General features: G+C 38.0%; 1 long non-coding RNA gene across 1 annotated transcript; it reads right to left on the bottom strand.

Moving 5' to 3' along the window:
- Positions 1-1,150: 1,150 nt before the first annotated feature.
- Positions 1,151-2,416, bottom strand: LOC148736780 (uncharacterized). The gene is made up of 2 exons (XR_015997306.1): positions 2,187-2,416; positions 1,151-2,057 (listed from the first exon to the last, which is right to left on the bottom strand). It is a non-coding gene; the product is annotated as an uncharacterized LOC148736780 (long non-coding RNA).
- Between the last annotated feature and the right edge of the window lie 9,599 nt (positions 2,417-12,015).

The following is a 12,015-nucleotide window of genomic DNA, read 5'->3' as shown; positions in this document are numbered from 1 at the left end:
TACGTATTCTTTATATTCCATAGAATTGATAGTGTTAGTATTGTTATCAATTATTATAAAGTCAATAGTTGAATTAATTTTTTTTTGTGAGGGGCGGAAGATTACATAATTAAATTTCTTAGTATTCAAAGTTAATTTGTTAGCGTCAGTAACGTTTTTCAGCTCATTATTAACAACAGTCTCAAGTGATTTCAGACTTTTATCAGCATAAATTAAATTAGTATCGTCAGCAAAGAGATGAAAATCAAAAATTTTAGAGCAACTGGGGATATCATTTATATAGGTTAGAAAGAGAAGTAGGCCGAGAACAGATCCAAAAGAAATTTTCCTTTTATGTGAGATATTAGCGTCAATTTGAGTGGACTGAAAACGGTCGGAGAGGTAAGAGGAAAACCAATAATGCACAATTCCTCTTATTCCGTAGTGGTATAACTTATACAAGAGAATGGAATGATCAACAGTATCAAAAGCCTTTTTTTTTAAATCTAAAAGTATTCCACATGAAAATAACTTATTATCCATATTGGTTTGAATTCTGTTGACAATTTCGAGTAGGGCATGATGGCAGGAATGCTTCTCGCGAAAACCGTATTGTGATTTATATAGTAGGTGATTTTTTTCTTAACAAAGGCAATAAGGCGATTATACATTACTTTTTCAAAGATACGGTTGAATTCTGGAAGCAAAGAGATGGGCCTGTAGTTCCCGGGCTCTGTGCCGTCATCACACTTGTAGACTGGGACGACTTTGGCATGTTTTAATTGAGGTGGGTGAACACCACAGCTCACAGAGATGTTAATTAAATCAGCAAGAGGTTGGCTTAAGATACAATAAGCGCATTTGATCACTTGGGAAAGAATATAATCCATGTGATTTATTATAAGGCAATGAAAAAATCTCGCGCTCTATTTCAGATTGAGTGACAGGATCGAAAAAGAAAGAATTAATAGAACGACGATGATGTAAATAAACGCTGAAATGCTGCGTAGAGGAGGGAACATTTTTTGCCAAACTCCCCCAATAGAAGAGAAATAGTTATTCATAATGTTTGGAAGTTCAGAACCAAGAGCAGTAATTTCACAGGTACCGGGTCTTTTAACTACTGTTACGGGTTTGGAACTTTTCTTTTGACCATAGTTAGTAGAGTGTTTTTGTCTTCATTTGTTTACATTGAATTTTTTGTCTCTGTAAAACATCTTTGGCCGGTGAAAAGCACCGTACAGTAACATATAAATGAATAATGCTTTTGCAATGCTGTTATCTACCACTATGTCTGAGCATTGTCAATCTTCAGCTGGAGACTTCCTGAGGTCAGAATCCTAAAATTATGATCTATTCTCTTAAAAATTGTTCGAGCTTGTTTAGAATTAACCCAAAGTCCACCTCGGTTTAAAGATGAAATTAGTTTTTGACTCCCTGCAACATGCAAATCTTCTGCTTTGCCAGCTTTCAGTATTGAAGCTGTTTGTTCAGTATGTGCTGTGGGATTATATACATTGTTCACCTTGCTATAAAGCTTGTGCAGAACATATCCTCCAATATATTGTAACCCTGCCATATCTCTGTCACACAGTTTAGTAGGGATATTGGGATTTGGCGATTCATCTTTCTGTTTGCTGTAAGCTATCAAACAATCAGCCACTTTGGTACAAAGCAATGTTGCCGTATTGCTTGACAACCCCACAAAAATCTTTGTTGAATTGAGGTCTATTCTTGAATAGTACTTCGAGTAGAATTGTTCTACATTCCCAGTTTTAACCAAACGGATATACATGGATTCTACTTCTTAGAAGTCCATATTTTCTTCATCCGAGTTCGTATATCTTCGTAGCTCTTCTTTTACGCTTTGAGGGTAGATTTTTCTTTCAATTATTTTATCTCGTGCTTTCATTGATAACGCTTCGAAGTCTTCACCAGTGAATTTGGCTTCTTGAGTCGGTTGATTTCGCCGCGCTTGTTCCTCCTTATGCTTTTATTGTCTTATGTCTTTTTAATCCAACCTTAGTCTTGCATTTTTTTTGGCACAACTAGCAAACAATTCCCTCTTCGTATTGAACCTAAAAATCGAAAGACTTTCAGTGAAAAAAATATGTTGTTGTACTACGACCGATGCCGTTGCTAAAGGCATCAACAACTACAAAGTTTTTTGGCGAAAATAACGTTTTAAAGGCTTCTAAAAGACTTACAGAGTCAGCTGCTTCGACAAAGGGCTCTTGTATTCTTCCTCGTTTTCCAAAGTTTCTAATATGGCATCAAAATCGTCGCCGAAGAAAATTAAGTCGTTCATGTCCTTCATATTGTCTTGGTTCTGTGCAGGGTCATTGGTCACGTGACGTTCCAGCGAAGCTCAGGGGACAGACAATAGGCCGGCCCTTTGAAGTTTGCCGCGTTTCCTAACCAGTCCCCTATACTAACTATGTTTTGACCATTCAAAAGTTGATTATAACCAGCCCAAGTATTCTTCGTGTTATGTAGGTTTTCATTAAAGAATTTGCAATAGTATATCCTTTTACTATGTCGTATGAGACCAGATAATTTGTTTCTGTACAACTTACAAAAGCTTTAACATTAACACATCTTTTAAAGCAATATATTCGTCGCCAGTATTATGTTATTATGTATTAAGTGTTAATGTTAAAGTTTTTGTCGGCGCCTTTGAACAGTAGGATACTAGCGCGGTATAAATCTTTTATTATTATTATTATTATTATTATTATTATTATTATTATTATTATTATTATATTTTTGAAAATCGCCTGAGACTAGAAAAGTATTTTTAACGTTTTTAGATTTAATCAAGCCCCTAGTTAACCAAGGTTTTGAGAATTGCTTTACATTACGTCTGGAAAATGATTTAAAGGGGGCATGTATCTTAAAAAGTTTCTCTAGTTTGTTATAAAACGAGGAGAAGGCTCTCTTCGGATTAGCGGAATGTTTAGTCAGTGTGTTACTCCAGTCAACAAGTGAAAGATCAGAAATAAAATTTTGTTTAATGAAATGACAGTAGTCTCTAATTTTTAGCTTCTTCGGAACAGGCTTGGCTGTTATCGATTACAGTGTACAGAACTGAGTCAGTGACATCCGAAATAATGTTTCCACTTACAATCTGGTGATCAGTTCTGTTAGTAAAGATATTTTGAATTACAGTGGCAGAATTGCTGTAGACTCTTGTAGGTCTATCTATAGTCGGAAGAAAACAGCTGCCTTGGAGAGAAACTAGGAAATCCTTGGAACAGCTGTAGGAATCGACATTGAGAAGATTAATGTTAAAATCATCCATTATATATACGGGTTTTCCAGTGCTATTGTATTTTTCTAGCACCTCATCAAAGTAAGCTAGGAACTGCTCGGGGGAATTGTGCTGTCTCTAGATCACATCACAAATGATATTGCTTTGTTTCTCAAAATGAAATTTGACCCATAGGGCATGGACGGCGAAATTAGAGTTTCTCTCCAGAATAGAATATTTTAAAGAGCCGTTAATAAACATAGCAACACCTCCCGAAGCCAAAGGTGTTGGAACAAATTCAAAAGAATATTCAGCTAGGGATGGTTTCGCTATTGATGCAAGATTAAAATTTGTCATTTTAGTCTCAGTAATTCCAATAACAGTAAACGGATAATCAAGTTCTTTAAGAAGATGAGTTTAAAAAGTTTCAAAGTTGCGTTTCATACTCAGAGAAGGTTTCTTTTCATGGGCGAAACACTCCACGGTGGTAACCGTCATTTTGAGAATTGCTCAGTATAGCACTCTTTTTTATTCGCTTATGAGAAGAATAAGAAAGATTATTGGTGAGTTTCGAAATGAGCAGACTTGGGAGTCTGGCCTTAAGCGTGGATCCTATCAAAGATGGCGAACCGATTGTTAAATATTCAGATCGATTGAAGAGGACTTTTGTAAGCTGAGGGCTCAAATCTGTCTCCTGGAATCAAAAGATCATGCCTTTTAGTACAATCAGTTTGTATTACTTTGTCCACAGTTTATCCACCAGTTTTTTGACTGGTAATTTTAAATCCGTTTTCGGCAATCTCTTTGAGTCCTCCGAATGGTCTTCTTTGGAGGAACTTCGTCTTACTCAATTTTTTCCTTTTTTTTTTTTTTGCTTTTTTGGTGAAGGAGAGTACATTTTCTACTCAGTAAATTTTGTGTAAAGCCATATTTGTAAAGTTATAAGATATCCTGAAAGATCAGTTCGTACTAGGTTTCGATCTCCACCGGTACCAAGCTTGTTAGCATGTGGTATATTATTGCAAAGTTAGCAACTGATCCCTTTCGGGACTCTAAAACATCGACAGAAAGGTAATGCGGTGTTTTTCCTCGAAAGACCCGGATGCATTACTTCGTTATCTATACTTCGTTGGGGACGAAAAGTAATTTGAATTCACTGGTCAAAATTGTTTAAGCGCCATGAAATTAGGATTGCACTGAAAAAATACACAGCTGGCGATGTCTGGCGGCAAATGAAAATTCACGTTCTGCATTGGTGAAACATGGTTTGAAGAAAAACTATCACGGTTGAGCGTACATTTATTCCAAGCTTGAGGTTATGAAAAACCTTTGTTATACCTCGGCATGCAGTTGGTGCAGTTTACTTCATGAAAGTCGTTTCAGGTGAGGAGGATATCACTCTTTCATTTGACTTATCGTGCTGCTTAATCAATTAAAACCCATAGCTAACAGTCTATCGACAAGAAGCTGCTCCTTTAGGTTCAAAACCCCCTCAAAACCACAACAACAACAAAAAACATATAAAATGAATGACTTGTGGCATTAAAAATGCGTATTTTTAGCAGTTTTTCTGGGAGTACAAATTCCCTAAGTGCAAAAAGGCAGTAATTTTAGAACGTTTTCAGTAAAATACCTCAAACTCTTTTCAAGCTGGAGGCACCGCCTAAAGCGGGCCAAGATATAAGAATCAGAGCAATTAGACAATAAGAATAAATCTTTAAGACGATTTATCTTATGATCTGTAATTATATATGGCAGACCCCTTTATATGTGGTAGACCCTTGCCATTAAAGTTGACCTTTATTTTACCTCTGCAAAAAAGTCACAAAGTACCTTAATTCAACGGGTAACTGTTTAAGACTTGAACAAAACCGCCTAACAATGAATTTATACTTCCAAAACCAAAGAAGGACCGTCAGCAAGCACACAAAGTTTCAAATCAGGATTACATCGCGTTGAGCGTACGAAATTTCCGGAGTTGCATAAATTTTCATTATTTTACGGGAGGGGAGGGGGAGATGGCATCTAGTCGTATTTTGAGCTTTTCGATTTTTCGGAGAAAGTAAAGCCCGATGTATTATCATGGCTATTAGGAGCATTTATGGCAATTTCTAATCAAACTAATATAATCGACACAAGTTTGATTGTTAAGATCATAATTATCATCACAATTATTTATTCCATTCAATTTTAATGAGCATTTTCTCGAGAGCGTTTCTTTTTTCTGGGACTATCTTGCGACCACGATGCTTCATCCTTTAGTTGCTCTGCTCTTAAATGAAAAATCATTAATAATTTAATGGGTCACTAATGATATACCGTATTTAAAATGTTAAGTAATGTATTGTATGCTAAATCGTCGAGTACCTACGAGAAAATTGTAGAGCAGGTGACAACCAGTAGTATAACCGGGATGACCTGTGGATAAAAACACACTGGATGAATCCAATCTCCTCGAGTGAATGAATATTTTCATCATATTGATTCATTGTGAGTGGATCAATTGAGACGAGTTTCACCTATTGACAGTCTTTTCTTCGTGTGCAACCAAGAGGGATAATCAAAATGCTATCTGGTTTGGCGAGCACATTTCATGCTGCGACGTTTATGTAGTGATGACTCTGATTTCCACCACAAATCAGAGTCAATGTGCCAGTTTTTTCGATAAGTAACGCATTGCGTGCTAAATCGCCGAGTCATTACGAGAGAAATTTAAACCGGGTGATATTATAACTGGGATGACATGTGCATGAAACCTTCTGGATTATTCGTAGAAGCCCTGAGTGAATATATATATATATATATATTATATATAACCAAAATAGCGGAATGAGATCATCATCTACTAAAAAGTGCTCAATAGCAGGGCTAGAGCCATGGAAGCTGTAACATGGAAAGCATAATTTACCAGGTAGAGGTCACCACAGAAACCGCAAAAGAAACGTACATTGGTATCTGTAACACCGCTTTTAAAATGCATTACAGGAACCACTTGTGTTCATTCCGAAACGAACTTTACAGGCATGCTACTGAACTTAGCAAATATATATGGAGTCTTAAAGATAAGGACACTAAGTTTAATATTAAGTGGCGCAAGGTGAAACAAGCTAGTTCGTATTCCAATGTAGCTAAAAGATGCAGTTTGTGCTTGTGGGGAAAATATTTTATCATTTTTAAACCGCACATGACAAGTTTAAACAAAAGAAATGAGCTGACATCAGGTTGCAGACATGTCAGGAAATTCCTGTTAAAGAACTTAACGTTACGATAGCGCGTGCAGTATGTTGCGCGCGCATGTACACATTGTTCTGTATTTTAAATTTCGGTGGATTGTAACCGTTATTTCTGGCAGTTGCCTGACGATTGCTTCGCAAGAGGCATGAAACTCAGAGTTGCAGTAAAAGTTCAAGTAACCTAAATCTTGAGGCATAATTATATTTATATATATATATATATAGCTCTTTGGCATACAAAGCTTTGCTTTCATGTCCAAATTGAGCACTCTATCTAGGATGAGTCATTGCTGTTGCAATTGCGCATGCTCGCTGGTTTACTCTAGTTTGAGCACTCTGGCATGGCTTAGACGATACCACAAAGGTTGGGTCGTTTGGGGTGACCGTCTCGGTTCTCCCCCATCCTAGCATTAGCACTGCATTGATGAGGCCCAGGTCTCGCATGGTAAGTGTTGCTTCATACTCTTGTAGTTTGAAGTTGGTTCTGGTGTTTTTCGAGGTCTGAGTTGGATAAGTGAGTACCTGCCGGGAGGGAAAACTTGCGACTTTTTCCTCCCTGGCAGTGGTTGTTTTCTTTGGTTCCGTTTTGGTCGCCCATCCCTTTTTTTGGATTTCTCGGTCGATCTGAACTTGCTTTCCTTTTTGCTTTTTCTCTGTTTCGGTCACCCATCCCTCTGACTTGTCTTTGGGTTGGGTCCGAGTTTCAGCATGGTCGTGTCCTTTAATAGGACCATCGACGTTGACTGTCAGGGGCTCCCTGAGGAGGTACTTTTCTCGGAAGCGGTTGGTTTGTTGCTGGGTTTTTTTGACCGTGAGTCTGACCATCGGGTGGCTGCGGTGCAGGCATGTCCTGGCCGTGTTGCGAGAGTCACTTTTGCTGAGAACGGCGATGCTGCTAAGTTATTTTTTGAGGAGCTAGGTGTCATCAAGTTGGGTGATGTAGAGTGTAGGGTGGTTAAACCCCCTCCTCCTCCTCCCCAGCTTACTACTGTTGTAGTCTCTTGGTTTCCCTTTGAGGGATCAAACGACGCCATTAGCACAGCTTTGTCTGCATATGGTACGGTCAAATCTGTTCGCAATCAGGTTTGGCCCGGAAGGCCTTCAGTGTCCACCGGGTCACGCATTGTCCAAATGGTTATTAGGAATGTCATTTCACCGTTTATTTCTATCCGTGGCGTCCGCTGTAAAATTTGGTATAGGGGGCAACCCCTCCAGTGTACTACTTGTCATAAAGTTGGTCATAAGTCGGCGGAGTGTCCCCTTAGGGGCAAATGCTGCCGATGCCGTCAAGGTGGACATCTAGCTAGGAACTTTCAGGCGACCGTGGGTGCTCAACCTGCTGTAGACACATCAGTAGAGATGGACATACCCTCGTCTGTAGCTCAAGAAAATGATGTGACAGCTGAGACAATTGCTCCCGTCCCTAATGACGTTGTTGCTGAGTCTGAAGAGTGCGATTATAACCTTGAGGCCAGCGAGGACCGTTTTCCAACCTGCACATCGGTTGACCAAGTACCATCAGACAATGTCTCCCGTAAACGCGCTGCTCCCCAGACTTCTCCGGTTTCAAAAGGAACTGTAAAGAAGCCTGCTACAACGGATACAACCCAGTCGATTTCCGTACCAGTCGCTAATAAGATAACCGTGCCACCCTCCGTTACGTCGGTCATTTCTTCCAAGTCCAGAAGTAAAATTCTCGAATTGCTATCCACACCTCCTGGCCTTTCAGGTGATAGAGTAGACCTCCTACGGTTAACATCACACCTTCAAGTTCCTCCTGGTTCAATTGCCTTTGTTCTCAACCCGCAAAATGGTCCTCCTAGACATGTGCTAAAGTACACTCCGAAGAAATAGTTTAATATTAGTTTAAAAATTTAAAACCTAAAAATGAAAACTAAAAAGTAGTTTAAGTTATTTAAGTTATCGAGTGTGTGTGTTCAATTTTTGGTGTGAGTGTGTTAATTTTTGTTGAGGTGGGGTTCGATTCCCCAGCGAGTTTGGTGTCTGGTGACCCTCGTTTCTGGTGGACCCCAACCCTAAGGCATTGCACGCAAGCCATGGGTGGGATTAGTCCTGTTGGTCGGCGGGCATTGCACACGCCCTTCATCGGGGGCCCGGCCGTCCACCTTAAACATAAAAAAAACTGCACTGATGAGGCCCAGAAGGCCGAAACAGTACTGTCTGCAGTTAGATATAGCTCTTTGGCATACAAAGCTTTGCTTTCATGTCCAAATTGAGCACTCTATCTAGGATGAGTCATTGCCGTTGCAATTGCGCATGCTCGCTGGTTTACTCTAGTTTGAGCACTCTGGCATGGCTTAGACGATACCACAAAGGTTGGGTCGTTTGGGGTGACCGTCTCGGTTCTCCCCCATCCTAGCATTAGCACAGCACTGATGAGGCCCAGAAGGCCGAAACAGTACTGTCTGCAGTTAGTTATATATATATATATATATACATATATAAATATAATTATTAATACATTATTAATACATTTTGACCGGATCAATTGAGATGGGTTTCATAATCATTTAATGAGTATTTATTTCGAGCGAGACCCAAAGGGATGAGCAGAATGTTATATGGTTTGGCAAGCCCATTTTATGTAGCGACGTTCCTTCTCAATGAGTATTAGCATACGCTGATCAAAACTGTCATTATTTTGAGTTTGTTAATCACTTAGTGGAACGTCAAATAAAACAACAAAAACAGGTTTTTAGTTTCTTATTACCTCGGTCAAATTCTGTCACTTATTGACAAACGCTACACTCTTAATTTGAAACTCCTTCAACTAAAAAATGAAATATGCAAATATTTTAGGAACATTTGTTTTTTATGGATCAGTACTGCCCTTAAACGTCAATTGATGGCAAAGACAGAGTCATAATATTCGAAAAAACGTCGACTTTTTTTCCTATGTTCTTGATCAAAGCGGACATACTATTGAAGCGGATTTCGCAGTTTGCAACGAAAAAAAAAATAATGTAACGTGTGTTTGTTGTTGCAACTCGTTTTTTAGGTAATACTGATTTGTCTCTACAGGAGTTAATTGGTATAAGAGGATCCAAAGCCACCTTAGTGTCGTTTAAAATTGTACTCGTTTGCTCGTCCTTATCTTTCCCGAGACGAGAGAGGGTCTTTAGGTTATGGCTTCGAAAGGTTAGATTTTTTAAGGCGACGCGCTCGTTTTGAAACGTGCAATTTAAAAATTGAATATCAAATGTTCATAGAAATAAAAAAACCAACATGCGAACTATATGATGAGAACAAAAAAATAGTTTTAGAAGCAGTCGATATAATTTTTGTGTTCGCTTTTTAGAATAACAATAAATTGAAGAATAGCGCTGTGAACTGCATCAACCAGATGTTTAGCTCCGAGCTTTAAAACGTCAACTACAAAATATAAAACTTAAATTACGGTACGGTGCGTTAGGTAGAAAGAATTTCCTCATGGTGATTAGAAAAAAGGCATAGAACAAGATTTCCTTTTCGCATGGAAATAAAGCAACGGATGAGCCCTATGCTTACAATCAATCCGACATTTAAATACGCGAGGCTTGGTGGAATTTTAAGTCTAATTGAATCCAAGATATTTTCAAGTATAACGTATATTCTTATAAGTAAAAGAGGTAATTGATATTCAATGTTAACTATAGTATATCAAACCGGAAAAATTGGCCCTACGATACTTCAGCAAAGCTCTAAATAAAGTCCCTGAGAAGAACGACTCGTTCGATCATTCCATAAGTTTAACACCAACTGTTTCTACATAGCTTGCTATCTGCAGGCTTTATAAGCCGATGATTTTTTCTCTTCTTTTATTTATTTATTTATTTTTTTGTAGCTATCATCATTATAGCTGTTATTACTATTATTATCATCGTTGTGACATTTATTGCGTTCGACTTAACGAGAATGTATACTATCCGTGTTGCTTCTTTCTGGGAGCTGTGCAATTTCAGGGTCTGGGTACCATCTTCAAATGGCTGACCATTAGTATCGAAATCATAAAAAAATCTTTCAATCCCGTGCGCTGGCTGAATGAAGTCCCGGAATTTTATTCACTTCGATCTTGATGCCATGGGAGGACTTGTAGATAAATTATGACCATTTAAGTATACCAAATAAATTACTACGAATCAGAAATGTGCGCCACGCAGTCATCAGATATTCGTAGGTTTAATTGTATCCTGAATTTTCGTACGTTGAGACAAAATTTCCATTCCTACATAAGCTAGATCGATGGCTCTTTAGCAATCAATGATTATTATTAGCTGTTATTATATCCCTTTCTTTTAAAGTGACAGTTGCTTTTTCCTTTCTTATCCTGCAGTTATGCAAAGCGGCTGGACAACATCAGAACGAAGTAAGTTCTTCATTTATCAGCTAATTTGAAAAAAAAAAGATTAATAGATAAGCAATATCTCCAAATAGTTCATGCAGTTGTTATATTGGGAGGTTCCCCAGCATTTAGATTTAATTCGAACAGCGCGATACATATTTGATTACTTCTCTTCCAAATGTTATCGTCCCTAGAATCAGTGCGCAATACTGAAAAACGCTCCTCAATGCTGACCTATCTAAAGCGAACGGAATTCTTGCCATCTGTCTTTTCAAAAATTACTCTGAATTACTAGAACTTCAAAACACGCTTTCTCTGTCGATCCTCTTTAAGGTAATATTATCAAATCTGTGAACTATTCATTCACTTTTTTTTCGCTGAGCTTTTATTAATTTTGATTTTATTGTAGATGATGGGTGTAAAACTGCGTCGTTTTTGAAGCAAAGCGACTGTGAGGATGAGGAATGCAGAGATCAACTAATGGATAAATGGCACAAGATAAAATGTGTTCCAATTTCCTTTGGCGTTAGCAGATTTTCCTGCTCTAGATGGTGTCATAAATTGAAATCATTCTTTGGTACAATATCGCCATCGATCAATCTTTGCTTAAAAACTTTTCGAAAAGCTTCTACGAATAAGATGAAAGAATCGCATAACACAGGAAACCGTATTTTTGATGTAATACATTGCAGATCGTTTTTGTTTATCATCAGATTGCAGTCCAGGCCTGAAAGTACGTATCTTCCTCTATTATCATTGTTATCGGGATCGTTTTGTCTTGCATGATTTCACAATTCCTTCATGCTTTTTCATTCTGCCATAGTGCTGGAAAAGTAAAAGAAACTATCTTTAGCATGAGTATAACTGTTTAGTGTTGCCAATTCCAAGGGTCAGTACTGCTTAGTCAAGTGTGACGGAAGCGGCGCTCTATCGAAGTTAATAATAATAATAATAATAATAATAATAATAATAACAATAATAATGATAATAATAATAATAATAATAATAATAATAATAATAATAATAATAACGCGAATATTTATACAGGATAACCTGCAGAAACCTACAATGCAAGCAGTACTGACCCTTGGAATTGGCAACACTAAGAAGGCGAGTACAAGCGCAGTTTTGAACTAGTTTTCACAAGCGAAGAGAGTTTGACGTTAGCAGACATTGGGCAGTTTCTACGTGTTGTTCAAACGCTTAAAGAT

Source organism: Stylophora pistillata, chromosome 2 (genome assembly GCF_964205215.1).
Source record: "Stylophora pistillata chromosome 2, jaStyPist1.2, whole genome shotgun sequence".
NCBI lineage: Eukaryota > Metazoa > Cnidaria > Anthozoa > Scleractinia > Pocilloporidae > Stylophora > Stylophora pistillata.
The sequence above is the reverse complement of the archived record's forward strand: the minus strand, read 5'-3'. Positions and strand labels throughout refer to the sequence as shown.